Source organism: Corythoichthys intestinalis, chromosome 9 (assembly GCF_030265065.1).
Source record: "Corythoichthys intestinalis isolate RoL2023-P3 chromosome 9, ASM3026506v1, whole genome shotgun sequence".
Classification (NCBI taxonomy): Eukaryota; Metazoa; Chordata; class Actinopteri; order Syngnathiformes; family Syngnathidae; genus Corythoichthys; species Corythoichthys intestinalis.
Genome location: NC_080403.1, coordinates 27759102 through 27774188, shown reverse-complemented (window position 1 = coordinate 27774188; position 15087 = coordinate 27759102). Strand labels below are relative to the sequence as shown.

The 15087-nt window shown below is 37.4% G+C and overlaps 1 protein-coding gene across 2 annotated transcripts in view; it reads left to right on the top strand.

Annotated features, from left to right (window-relative positions):
- The window catches only part of LOC130921740 (receptor-type tyrosine-protein phosphatase gamma-like), a 346401-nt gene that overhangs the window by 271186 nt on the left and 60128 nt on the right, over positions 1-15087 (top strand). The window lies entirely within an intron of this gene.

Sequence of the window (15087 nt, the reverse complement as noted above, 5' to 3'; positions counted from 1 at the left end):
ACTTTAAAGTGCCTATGACAGAAAAAAGCATGTTTATTTCATATTTCACACAGTAAATTATGCTCCTGAATGAAATGGACCGCTTGGATGTGCGTGTAAGTGATCGTTTTATTTATTCCATTTTTTTAATAATGCAACATGAAACTGAGTAACTTCCTGTTTTGAGGAGGAATGCGAATGTGACGTCACCAGGGTCAGCATCTCACAATTAAGCATTGCGTTATAGCATGCAGATGGACTGCGGATTCAGCTGAATTTTCGGTTTAATTTGTTTATTTTTCGCATCACACCGGCCAAATGTACTGCAGGGTTTTGATTCAAAAACCCCTACCCCAAGATTCGCCAAAAGAGGTCCGACAACTGTGTGACCATTGGACTTACGAGGAAGTGAGTAAACATCGTGTTTTGTATTATGTAAAATTCTGGGGTCATGGCACATGTTTTAATACGGAGGTGGCTTGCATTTTGGGGCTAACAATACTCCTTGTCCACCGAGAATGCCACTCGGCCGACGACCGGCCTGCTTGTCGCACACCCCCAGGAGAGCACTATACTCGGCTTATTGCCCTCTTCGTGTGCCCAGTGTTCGGCTATTCCTTACTACGGGGCGAAACGTCCTACACAATGGTCAGTGCACTTGCACAAGCATCCGCACGCATGCGCACATCGGTTAGAAGCGGCGAGTACTCAATATTTTTGTTTTTATTTCGTTTTTTAGAACCTTTTCACTGCCTCAAAGATACTTTTTGCATGTATTACCCTCTAATACTTTTAACCATTGTGTTTTTTTGTGTTAGTTTTGAAGCAGTTGACCACATTAGTCACATAGCGAATTTAAACCATCCTTATTTGATATAACTACATTTAAGTATTTTCTTCAGGCATTTTTTTTTGTACGTTATGCTTGTATGCATCTAAACAAAACAAATTTAGAGCGCACGGTAGTACTTTGGGTGTCAAATTCGACTAATCGTAGGACGTTTCGCCGATGTAGGAGATTTTGGCAGAACACCGGTGTTCTGTCAATTTTTGCACCCCATCAGAAATTGCGACTTTGTGTTTAAAATGTCCGAGAATACAGCGATTACAGAGTGAACACGACAAACTTTCTTTAAATAAAGGAATTTTTACTTAAGTTTGGTCATGGACGGACATTTAGAAAAGTTGTCTTTTTTAGCTTCGAAAGGCGAGAATAAGACCTGGAAATGGCGCTCGGTTCGGGTTACCATGTCGGCTAGCTGTCACGGCCTCTGGTTTGTTTGCGCTCTCCGAAGCCTGTGCAGGGAAATGACAAAAGCCAGACTAACTCCGGTGGCATAAAATATCGTTCGGTAGGTGCAAGAAGTCAACAGTTTTGACCATTATTGAGTAATTTTGCCATGTCTTACTGAATAAATGCATTTTTAATATTTTATATTCCATTTAGCACTAGACTGTTGTTTGTCATGACCATACCATTTATTTACCAATAGGGGAAAAAATACTTATAGATAAAAATAATATCCTGTAAAAATATTGGAGTAGAGAGATTGAAACAATGATGACATTTTGCTGCTCTGTGTCGTATTTTCCTTGTTCTGAATCATCCCTTTCATTGGGCTGAATTCTATATCAGCTCTATATCTATATAGCTTCTATATCAGACCCTGCCGCCTGGAGCGCTACAATGAAAAGCGTGACTAAACGGCAGATTAAAAGACTAATTTCTCGTCATCTGCGCGTTGCCAAATTGTTGTATACAGTCTAATCACCTCAAAACATGATTCTAATTCACAAATAATGCTAATTAAGACTTTTTTTTATCCTGTCATAGACACTTTAATGTTTACAGTGTACAGTAAGATCTTAAAAGTGTCAAGGTGAAAAGAGCTATCCAGTGTCAAAGTCATTTCAGTTGCAGCCACACGCAAGCCCAGTTAAAGACAAAACATTGGACTATTCTGAAGTGGCTTCGATGAGCCATGACATGCTTCCTTATGAGCTTTGGTAAAAAAATAAATAAATAAATAAATAAAAAGTGCTCGGATACATTTTCTTTCCTATTATCTTAATATTCAACTTATTTAAATGGCATGCTTGCTTGCTGCATGTGTCTAAGTGTTTTTTTATGGTGTTCAGGATCTAGTATGTAGATCAGTATACTTTTTTATTAACTTCTTGAGGGAAATTAAGAAACCAGACCTCCTTTTCATGCAATATACAATAAAAAGTTCTCAATTCTCTCACATGCGGGCATGGGAGTGATATTATTGTGATGGGACAACAAATAATTTTGTACAGCATAGCAAAAATTGAATTTCTCCCCTAAGACAAAAATTTGTCTATTAAAAAACTGTTGTAACTATTCCCACATGCTATGTTTTAGAACTTTTTTTCACTCTTCCATATATTACATAGATAGTCCACAAAGAACACTTCAATAGCAATTTGCTATTTGGTAAGAATTTTAAGGCTGTAATTGTATGCCCAATTTACCACCGTAAATAAAAACTAGCCAAATCTGTTGTAAATATGTTCAGTAATTGTTACTGGATTATATTAAAAAATAAAACATTGATTAAATATTACTTGTCCGGAATGTTGTCTAGTATAAAATTCAAATAATTTCAACTAGATTGTGTTTCAACATAGGGAATCACTTTTTATGTTTTTTTTTTTTTTTCCCAGCACAATTACCGGTAGTTGTTTTTGTTTTTTATTTTGTTGTTCTTTAAGTGCTATTTGTACCAAAACCACACACTAATACATTTTATTTTATTCTGGCAAATCGAGTCCACAATATTTTCTCCCATCAACTCGTCTGATGCTCTCTGTTTGTTTTTCAATTTGCTAATCTATAGTCTCATTAAAGTTCTTTATCTTTTCATCCTAAATTGCTGACAGTTTCTAATGGTAATAAATGAAAGCTATTTAGTGTTCCTTGGTTGCACAGAGGAAACCTCTGACTTCATGTGTGCGTGTGTGTACTCCTTGTGGGTAGGGATATATATGTGTATGGGTGCACGCTTGTGTGTAGATTTTTTTGTGTGTTCTTGGATATCTCTGTGATTTCACCATCGAGCTGTGTAACTCCCCTAGCATAAGGCAGTGGGAGGCACGCCATTCCCCATCTCACTCCTGCCTCATTACCACTGAAACAACAACGCACATTTCAGTGTGCGTGTGTTTGCGTGTATGTGTGTGCGTATCGGAGGGGGACGTCAGTCATTGAATGAATGCAGTACAAATGTGTGAGTTATCCTCTTAAGGTTTTAGTGAGTGTGAATTTCTATGTGTCCGAGCATCTGTGTTTGTGTCAACTATGACGACAAATTCCCTTTCTTTCATCACCTACTGTCTTTCATATGTTCAAGTTAGAGAGTTGCATCACCTACATGCATGCAAAGCACCCCCTCTAAATTAAATAAAAAAATAATAAAAATGAAAAAATGACACACACTTCGTTCCATGGGCTTTTTTAAGCATGCTGCAGCAAAATGTCTGTGGTTATGACCTTGAGCGCTGCTGTTGGAAACATTGGATATGTTTTATTTTTAGTATTATTATTTTTTATTTTTTTCTTACCTGTCCTGTTTACCTGCTTACGGAGAATAAAACTCTGAGTGTCCTTATGGTCTGAAGAATTTTAATGTGCTAGTATTACATGGGAGTTTGATATAAATCTATTGTGGTTGTTCATTATGTTTTGTTTATTAAGGAGAGGTGCAAGCAGGAAGGGGTTATGGGGGACAGAAAGGAAGGAAGCAGACAATATAAGGGTATAAGTATGTCTTTTCTTTTAGAGCAAGCAGGCTGAAGGAAAGGAGCAGCTGCAGAACACGACAGGTCTACAACCTGTATACCCACAGTAATAAAAATGTAGGCCATTTAAGTGGAGGCGGAGTTTGCGAAAGGTCAATTACATTATTCGCTGTGGATGGGTGACACTCTTGCTTACATGCTTTACTGCCCCACAATCGCCAGACAATCGTAGCAATGTACCATTTGTCTACCACCATCTGTTAGCCAATTTTAGAGACTCCTGAAAGAAATTGCTTCGTTTTGGTAGAACCAACTCATGATCAACCTCTGATTAACTAAAGAACAGGAAAAAAGATAGAATCAAACTTTTTTTACCTGTTAAGAAGGGAATCTTGGAAAACAGTCAGAATTGTCTAAAATGGCGGGCAGTTAGGGATTAACTGTTCTGAAAACAGTTTACATTAAAATTTTTGGGAGGTACGGTTGTGGTTAGGGGCTGGATGGGGGGTGACATTCAGTTGATAGTGAAGGCATCTGGTTTAGCCCATCTCATACAGGAACAAAAATATGCACAATACTACAAATACAGTCGACCTATATTGTTTTTAATTTTATTACGCAATATTATCGTCCATATTTCTGACGCAAGCCAGCACTCAAAGAGATATAGAAGTGCCTCATGTGATCTTTAGAGGAGAGTAGGTCACTGAAAAAGTTCTTAATCTTTTGCTCCACTACTCCCACTTTGTTTAACCCTTTAACACCGAACGTGTCGGCAGCGACGCGTTTAAACATGTCGTCTTTGAAGCTTCGTCACGCTGTAATTACGTCACCCACGCACCACTGGTTGGTCTCATTTGAAAGTACGGAAGTTGATGTCCACACCAGTTTTTATTTGAAGTCAATCGACTAAGAAAAACGGGAAATAATGCCATTTGAATTTTATAGTTTTATTGCACTCATAAATATGCATTAAAACGCTGCATGTACCATGTATCTGTCTCCATATTTCCATCATTTCTTGTCCTTTTTCAAAACTGAAAGCAGCACAAGACTACATATCCCAAGATCCGTTGTGATGTCAAGGAGGACGAACCGAATGTGAACATTTTTAATAAATTGCCGAGTTAGGCGCCAAGGAAAAGGAGGCATGAACACCGGTTGGATTGCGCGAGCGACTTTGAAACGTGCAGAATGAATCGAAAACTAATTTTAGCGCAAGCTAATGCATTTTTTCATCAACTCAAGGAATAGGATGAGCTGTATTTGTCGTTGTTTTCCTCTGATTAGTCGGCGTCTCGGCGAGTAGAAGTGACAGCAGCGCTCAAACGGCAGAAGAGTAGGCTGTGTGACGTTGTATGTGACGCAGCTCAGTGGCCTGTTCAAAAACAAACTTTATTGAGTGCGCAAAAAAAAAAAACTTTATCAGGTCGCATGCCTGAAAAAATTGAATTGAACTGAACTACTTGTCAATATTTTTGAAAATACTTTTTTTTCAATGTTATATATATATTTTTTCTTCACTATGAATCTTTTCAATTTTTATATAGATGTGTGTTCGAGAAGCTTGATTTCATGTACGTATACTTAGATAAGGTGATGGGTATAATACCTAACTTCACAAAGAGATATCCTCCAAACCCTTTTTGTGTTAGATGATATATATATATATATATATATATATATATATGTGGGTGTTTGTTTGTTTTTTCTCACTATTTTGCACTGTATTTAACCTGTATTGACCATAGTATGTGTAAAGGCCAAAAACGCCTATGACCATACCCGCTGTTTGTGTTGAATAGTCAAACATAAAACTATTCAATCTTATTTTTTTCTATTGAATGTTTATCCTAACAAGTTGAATAAATATTATCAAGCTTCAAAACGGTTGTTCAAGCATGTTTGGTTGTCAATGGGACACCAACATTACAAATTTTGAAAAAATATTTTGGATTTTTTTTGTCTTTTTGGGTCCAAAATGTGGATTATAATTGGTCAGTGAAAAAAACAACAGTTTGGACATAAAGTTCAAGGTGTCCTGAAAAAAGGGACCCAACTTGGCCATTGTGAACAATTTTTTCTTTGAAATATAAAGGCAACATCAAATGCATGCAAATTCGGCCAAAATAGGCTTAGGTGTTAAAGGGTTAAGCAACACATCCTCAACCATCCTATACTGTATCTCACTGCTGAACTCAAAAAAATTGATATTGATTTGTATTTATTCTGTGGGTCAGACTGCAGACAAAAAAGATCTATAATGCCTTGTTGGTTTATTTCATGATATCCCTGTCAATTTCAAGGTCAAAGAGTCAACAGTCATTTTGATGGTATCACTAAACTCTTGTTGCACTTTACGAAGTAAAACTGTACATTCACAAGTATTGTGTCAGGTATGGTTCATACATTTTGATTGATACAATTGTTGTCAAACATAGAATACAGAATATGTTCCGTGTTCTAAAGACAGACACCAAAAAAAAAGTGCATTGCTGTGCTCAGGTCTTATCTTTTTAAACCAATATATCTTTCAGGCTTTTCAATAGTCCCTCTTAATAAAAGGCTGAGTGACAAACTTGGGATTGTAATGTAATGCAATAGCGCTTCACATTCACATATTTGCAACCATTTTTAGGCCTGTTATGTATTAGGTCATTGTGTATCAGATGCGTGAGAGCTTAATGAGGTTCACCCTGAGGATTTAAAAAAGGTACAAGTGCAGCATGAAGTAGTTTTGAAATGTAAGTGCCTGTGTAAGTGCTCCTTCACAATACTGTGTGATGGCCTGTCAGAACACCTAACCAGGGAAATCCACATAAGACCTTAACTGGCTTATCTTCTAATTTTATATTTTTATTCTTTTAAAACTTTTTTTCACTCACAGAAAATGTAATTCCTCAAGGGACAGCTGAGCTTGCATTGTGAAATTCATGTTAAAACATTGTCCATACAGTTTGAGACTGAAACTGATTATTTAAATCTCTTTCCTCTGAAAATAATTGCATCCCTAAATTGGATTTTTCTACTCAATGTGTACATCTTTCTTAATAATCAATTCATGGGGCAGACTTGGGAACATTTTCTTCTGACAGCATACTGTTGATGCATGTAATAAGGGCTTCGACTTTAACACATTCTTCCCGTCCGTAAGCACAAAACTCTACTGCCCAACCCATAATCAAGACCATGGCAATCGATCAATAACTGGTCACAATGCTGCAGGCCAGATGATAGCCTCTTTTACTCAGTCATGTGTAAGTGTTTTTGTGGGGGGTGTTTGTGTGTGTGCACTTGTTGGCATGCTTATCCCTGATGAAAGCCGTAGGAGGATCTCTTAATCAACTTGTCTGATGGATTGGATTTGAACCTGTATAATAATATAATAAGAATATGTGCTATTGCTCTTTTTAAGCAACCCATAGTGATCGGGGATACATAATGTCAGAGATGGGAAGTAATTAAATATAAATATGTTGTTAACATTATTTTTCAAGCCTACTTAAATATTTACAGTATTTTTCTAATTATGTTCATTATTTTTTCAACCTTCTATAATGAAGAAACAGTTTACAAAATAAAAGATGTGATTGGAGAGGTAAAATCAAAAAAGTTTGAGATTTTGATTGATCGCACAGTCAGTTCATTCATTAATTGAGACCTTTGGGAATTAGTTGGAAAATAGCAGCAGTATCTTGAAAAAATGTGAGCAGTGTATCTTTAATGATGAAGGAAACACATTTGGAGAAGCAAGCTATTCCCGATTATTAAGAGAAATGCATGATGTTATTGGCGCGATTTGTGGCAATTGCTCCAGGAATTAAGCAAGTTCACATTGTGAATACTTTTGTCATTTGGGCATATTGTAGACCTTGATTAATACCCAATGAAGTAGAGCTGAAAGTACTACCAGTGCCCAAAAAACCTTATATTTTCTTATTAAGTTAGGTCATTATTGCCTGAGTTATTATCTAATTTGCATAACACGACATATGGATGTTATTAAATTTAAATTACACGATACAGGGAGTCCTCGAGTTCCGTTCCTACGCTGGCAACGTACCGTATTTTTCGGACAATAAGTCGCAGTTTTTTTCATAGTTTGGCTGGGGGTGCGACTTATGTGTGAAATTATTAACACATTATTATATCATTTCATGTTATATTGGTGTTTTGGAGTGACACTGATGGTTTGGTAAGCTTGTTAGCATGTACTTTATGCTATAGTTATCTGACTAACTCTTGACAGCTATGTTACGTTAACATACCGGGCCACGTTCGCATTTCGTTGTTCATGCATCATGTAACATTATCATACTGTACACTTATTCAGCATGGCTGTCAAACTATTAAAATTTTTAATCAAGTTAATTACAGCTTAAAAATTAATTAATCATAATTAGTCGCTATTCAAACCATCTATAAAATATGCCATATTTTTCTGTAAATTATTGTTGGAATGGAAAGATAAGACACAAGATGGATATATACATGCAACATACAGTACATAAGTACTGTATTTGTTTATTATAACAATAAATCAACAAGATGGCATTGATATTATTAACAATCTGTTAAAGCGATTCATGGACAGAAAGACTTGTAGTTCTTAAAAGATAAATGTTAGTACAAGTTATAGAAATTTTATATTAAAGCCCCTCTTAATGTTGTCGTTTGAATAAAATTTGTAAAATTTTCAATCAAAAAATAAACTAGTAGCCCGCCATTGTTGATGTCAATAATTACACAATGCTCATGGGTTCTTAAGCCCATAAAATCAGTCGCACCCAAGCGCCAGCAGAGGGCGACAAAACTCCAAAAAATACAAGTAACAGGTTGGCACTGCACTGTGCTGTCATTTTAATCTGTTTGAGCGGGGCATGTGCATTAATTGCGTCAAATATTTTAACATGATTAATTTAAAAAATTAATTACCGTCTGTTAACCTGATAATTTTGAAAGCCCTGATTTTTACTTTAAATTGCCTTTCAAGATGACATATTTCTTCTATATGTTGGATTTTATCAGGTAAATTTCCCCCCAAAATGCGACTTATACTCCAGTGCGACTTATGTTTTTTTTTCCTCTTCATTGCGCATTTTTGGGCTGGTGCCACTTATACTCAGGTGCGACTTATAGTCCAAAAAATACGGTTCCCTAAATTTCCATTTAAGTCAGATTTCACCGTTGAAGTTGCAAAATACTTTGTTTAAAAAAATGAAAATACCTTAAAATAAAAATATAAGATGCTGTTCTTACCATTACTGCTAGAAGGTGGATGGAGAGTTTGGATTTTCAATGGTTTATTGGCAAACAAAAGCACAGAACACAACTACTGACGCCCAAAAAATGAAACAAAAAATCAATACAGCCATTGCTCGGACAGCCCAGAAAACACAACACATCAAATATACAACTTGAAGCTTATATTCAGCCCGATTCGTTACATTACTATTCTTATTTTCACGTTACGTAAACCGGAAGTTATTGGTTTCGCCGACTGTGAACTGTGAACACTAAACCACGATTGGTGACAAGCTAGGCGTTTTGAGGTCTGAACGTAGCATTATCTTTACCAGTGTTTGTTAGTGTCTGTCTCCTTTCTCCAACCATTTTATGACTTTAAGCTTCATTTCCATGGTAATTAATTTTCTTTTGGCTGGACCTAGAGAACCCAGCTTTCTTCTTTGGAAGTACAATATGAAAAAAGAAGGGCGAAAAAGACACAGCTACACTCGCCGCACAAACACAGACAGGCACTATACACTAGCTCAAGTCGAAACGTCAAGGACATTGTAACCCAAGGACTGCCTTTATTGACAATGAGTTGGCATATTTATTTCGCATTCTTCACTAAGCACACCAAAATACCAGAACTTGTAAACCACACAGCAATGTAACATTTTAATTTGCCAAACCTGTCATCCCATTGCTACAAGGTACTGAATGCATGTTAGGACCCCAGATGATATAATCCAATAATATTTTTCCTGCTTGGAGGTGATTCTTCATAGCTTCATAATGACGTCTGTGCATGTCTGTGTGTGTTCTACTCTGTGAAGGTGTGCTTTGTGTGTTAAAGTGTATGACTAATGACTTTAGTAATGCTAAACCACACGGGGCTCGACTGCATGTTATGAATAGAAAATCACTGTGGTTCTTCATGAGCATGATAATCAATTTGGTTCTTACAGGCACGTGAGCCTTATTCTCTATCAAACCATGTTCATCATTGAATTGTTGTGCTCATTTGCATTATATGATGCAGTGTTTGGAATAATCAGTGGTCGTCATTTCCTCATTGTCAGTAGTAATGAATTGATGCTTTACATAGTCACATATTACATATTCTCAACAAGGTAGGTGAACAACACACAACATGCGCCTAAGAACACTACCACAGATTTTTAACAAACTACACAGCTGCATTGAGGCAAAGACGGATGTTTGATGGTAATGCCTTGTTCACAGTAATTTTCCATTCCTCCCAACACGGAAGCATTGAAATCCGTCCAAGAAGAAAGGTGTTTGAAGTTCAACTAAAGATCATTTAGTTTTATTAGAATTTAATATCTTTATACTACTATTTATTTTTCATTCCTGTAAATCCAAGCAATAATACAAAGCAAAATGTAATAAACTATAGAGAATGATGAAGGAATTAGATACAGTGGGGCAAATAAGTATTTAGTCAACCACTAATTGTGCAAGTTCTCCCACTTGAAAATATTAGAGAGGCCTGTAATTGTCAACATGGTTAAACCTCAACCATGAGAGACAGAATGAGTGGGAAAAAAACTGAAAATCACATTGTTTAATTTTTAAATAATTTATTTGCAAATCATGGTGGAAAATAAGTATTTGGTCTATACCAAAAGTTCATCGCATTACTTTGTTATGTACCCTTTGTTGGCAATAACGGAGGCCAAACGTTTTCTGTAACTCTTCACAAGCTTTTCACACACTGTTGCTGGTATTTTGGCCCATTCCTCCAGGCAGATCTCCTCTAGAGCAATGATGTTTTGGGGCTGTCGTTGGGTAACATGGACTTTCAACTCCCTCCTTACCCCGTGGCGTCAAAATGATAACAAGAAGGGTGAGCAAAAATCCCAGAACCACACGGGGTACTAGTGAATGACCTACAGAGAGCTGGAACCACAGTAACAAAGGTTACTATCAGTAACACAATGCGCCGCCAGGGACGCAAATCCTGCACTGCCAGATGTGTCCCCCTGCTAAAGAAACTACACGCCCAGGCCCGTCTGCGGTTTGCTAGAGAGCATTTCGATGATCCAGAAGAGGACTGGGAGAATGTGTAAGAACTTTTTGGTGGAAACACAGGTTCTCTTGTTTGGAGGAAAAATAATACTGAATTGCACCATACCTACTGTGAAGCATGGGGGTGGAAACATCATGCTTTGGGGCTGTTTTTCTGCAAAGGGACCAGGACGACTGATCTGTGTAAAGGAAAGAATGAATGGGGTCATGTATCAAGAGATTTGGAGTGAACATCTCCTTCCATCAGCAAGGGCATTGAAGATGAGACGTGCCTGGGTCTTTCAGCATGACGATTATCCCAAACACACAGTCAGGGCAACAAAGGGAGTGGCTTCGTAGAAGCATTTCAAGGTGCTGGAGTGGCCTAGCCAGTCTCCAGGTCTCAACCCCAAAGAAAATCTGTGGAGAGAGTTGAAAGTCCGTGTTGCCCAACGACAGCCCCAAAACATCACTGTTCTAGAGGAGATCTGCATGAAGGAATGGGCCAAAATACCAGCAACAGTGTGTGAAAAGCTTGTGAAGAATTACAGAAAATGTTTGGCCTCCGTTATTGCCAACAAAGGGTACATAACAAAGTATTGAGATGAACTTTTGGTATAGACCAAATACTTATTTTCCACCATGATTTGCAAATAAATTATTTAAAAATCAAACAATGTGATTTTCAGTTTTTTTCCACATTCTGTCTCTCATGGTTGAGGTTTAACCATGTTGACTATTACAGGCCTCTCTAATATTTTCAAGTGGGAGAACTTGCACAATTAGTGGTTCACTAAATAATTAAGGCAACTTATGTGTGAAATTATTAACACATTGTTATATCATTTCACATGATATTTTGGTGTTTTGGAGTGACACTGATGGTTTGGTAAACTTGTTAGAATGGTCTTGATGCTATACTGGTAGTTATCTGAATAACTCTTAATAGCTATGTTACGTTAACATACCGGCCACGTTCGCATTTCGTTGTCCATTCATCATGTAACATTATCATTAGGGCTGTCCCAAACGACTATTTTCCTCTCAATTAGTCAGCCGACTATTTTTTCGATTAGTCGACTAATCTAATATTTTTTTTTTTTTTTTTTACTACTTTAATAATGAAATTTTTGTTCAAGCTTATTAATTCACAAAAAAACATTTTGGAACACATAAATTCTTTATTAAAGTATAAATAAATAACAAATACAAATAATAAATCACAAACAATGAGGTCAAATGCTGCTGGCATTAACTAGTGCAAAAAAATGTAAACGGAAACACTGTGACTTCACCTCTTTAACAGGAGTCAAAACAATTCTTACTCTTTTTGTGGTATGTCAGTGTCTATATTGTTCTAAATGTATATTGTTCTAAATGAATTGCAATGTCCCGGACAACCATTTTCAAAATAATTTTTATTAGTTCAGATGCTTTATTTGGTGTGCATTCCGCATTTTTGGGGGATGGGAAAAACTGTTCAACTATTGTTTGTTTTAACCTGAAAATAGATCAAGTAGAGGCAGGGGCGGACTGGGACTAAAAAGCAGCCCTGGAGTTTGACTCAGCCCAGCCCACAAGAATCGCTGTATACAGACACTCTAGGGGGGTCCGGGGGCATACCCCCCCACCCCACCCCCCGCCCGGGAGAATTTTAAAAAATATTTTATTGTAAAATGCATCAATTTCGTTCACTTTGAGAGAAAAATGAGGAAAATGTGTCTAGACCAGACATGTCCAAAGTCAGGCCCGAGGGCCAGATGTGGCCCATGGACAAATTTCACCCGGCCCCCAGCCTCTGTCATAAAATCAATAACGTCTGGCCCACACACGGACTTAAAAAATTGGTCAGCAGCACTGCTACCAGCATATGAAGTAGCTTACACACTAAATGCTGCTCCTCATTTACCCGCTATAAGGCTGCGGCACTCCACACAACATTACCCCGTGTGACCCTTTACTCCCAATTTTCTAAAATGGCGACAATCAACAAAAAAAAAGAAAGTTGATTGCGATGGCCGACGCTTCAAGGATAGGTGGAAATTGGACCATTTCTTCTCTAAAATACGCAACAACTGTGTCTGCCTCATTTGCAAAGAGACCGTCGCTGCTTTTAAAGAATTCAATGTGAGGCAATATTACCAAACAAGATAGGCTGACATGTATGACAAGATTACAGGGAAGATACATAGCGATAAACTGGAGCAACTTGAAGCTAGTTTAATTTCACAGCAGCAGTATTTCGCAAGAGCCCGAGAGTCGAAAGAGTAAGCCACAAAGGCTGGTTGCGAGATTGTTGAAATGATTAATTTTAGAAAAATAATAAAGCAAATGTGACACACACAATGGCTTGCTAAAATTTGCTTAAATATATTGTTCTACTTAAAGGACGTCAGCCAAGGTCGGCCCCCCACATTTTTAACACACCAAATCTGACCCCCTTTGCAAAAAGTCTGGACACCCCAGGTCTAGACTGTGACTGTCTGACTTGGGGCGCTCAAAGTACTGCAGGGATGAACTGTAGTTGGATACATCTTCTGCCCTAGCTCTATAATCAACCTGAATAAACAAATAAAAGAATTTCTTTTTCAAAGCAAGTTTTATGTATCCAATTGATTGTAATAACACCTATCCCGTGTCTATAAAATGACTTCATTGTTTATGCCATAATTAATCTTGCCACACAAATAATAAATTCCAATGAAAATACAATAAACATTTCAAGACAAATCCTGTAACCTTCATTGGAAAGTATTAACCAGAAAACAAAACGATGTATAAATGATTAAAAATATATATCAATTCAACTACCTAAACTTGAAAGTAAAACAATTCATTTTATTAATATTTTGTTATATTTCTTCTGAATTAATATTGCTGCTGCGTGTGCATACGTTGTTTTACAGCTAAAATGTTTGCCAATTGCTAATATACCTAGCAAGTAACCCTCTCCATCTCAACCCTTCGTGGGCCACAACAAGTCTTTCAGCCAGGTGCATTGCTGCCACCTGTCGGATTCGATGCGAACTGTAGATAATCACAGAGTAGAGAGGGGATAAAAACAGCGTAGTATGTATGGCGGCCGCCGGCCGTCCAGAGCACCGGCCGTTCTGTGATCCTCCAGAAGCTACAGATTACCAGTCCGCCCCTGAGGGCACACTGAAATATTACCACAATTATTTTGAATGAAAGGCCCACATACCCACAGTAACAAAAATTAAATATATAGTAAATATTTTATAGTATACTACTATATGTAATACTTTATAATATTAAGTAACTAACATTAGTGCAGTAATGGATTACAGTAAGCAGGCCAGTGCTGTTTCCATATATATTTTTATTATGTATATACAGGATATATGTATATATTTTGCCCAAGTGGGAGCTTCCATTATCCTAATTTAATAATAATTTGAAAAAAAAAATGATATAATTATATTATATATGTATTAATTATTTTATTAAATAAAAATGCACGTTGATACGATGCACATAAAGGCAAGTTCCATTAAAAAAAAAATCGTTAGAAAGTTGTATGGATTTACAATCCGCTAGCTTGTTGTCTTCTAAAATTACACTTGGGTGACGGCACTTCAAGTGTTCGTTCATAGCCGACGTGCTACCGTGGTATGTGAGCTCAGCTTAGCAAAGAGTACACAAAGTGGCACCCTCCATATTTTCCTTGAAATAATTCCAGGCTCTGGCTATTCTGGTCCGCTTTTTTGGCTTTATGCCGCTTTCATGTGTTACCAATTCTGCCCTTTTTAGTAATTGGCAGCGTTTTCAACCTCTCGCCACAGTGAGGAGTGAACCAGCCATTCACTTAGCTCGTTGTCGTCGGTTCGTCCAATTTCCTCCTCAGGAAGGTGGTGGCGTGCATAAAAACACCGAGGCATCAGATGGCTCTTTATGGATACTTTTATTGACCAAAACAAAAACATGGGGGACGCAGCCACTCAACTTGCACTTTTCCAACTCACCGATCTAGCTCCCTCTCTCTCGCTCGCCCACATTCTTCCTCTTTGCTCAATCTGACAACGTTGGTCTCATTGAAATAACAGCGGCCCCCTTGGGGGTGCCAGTAAC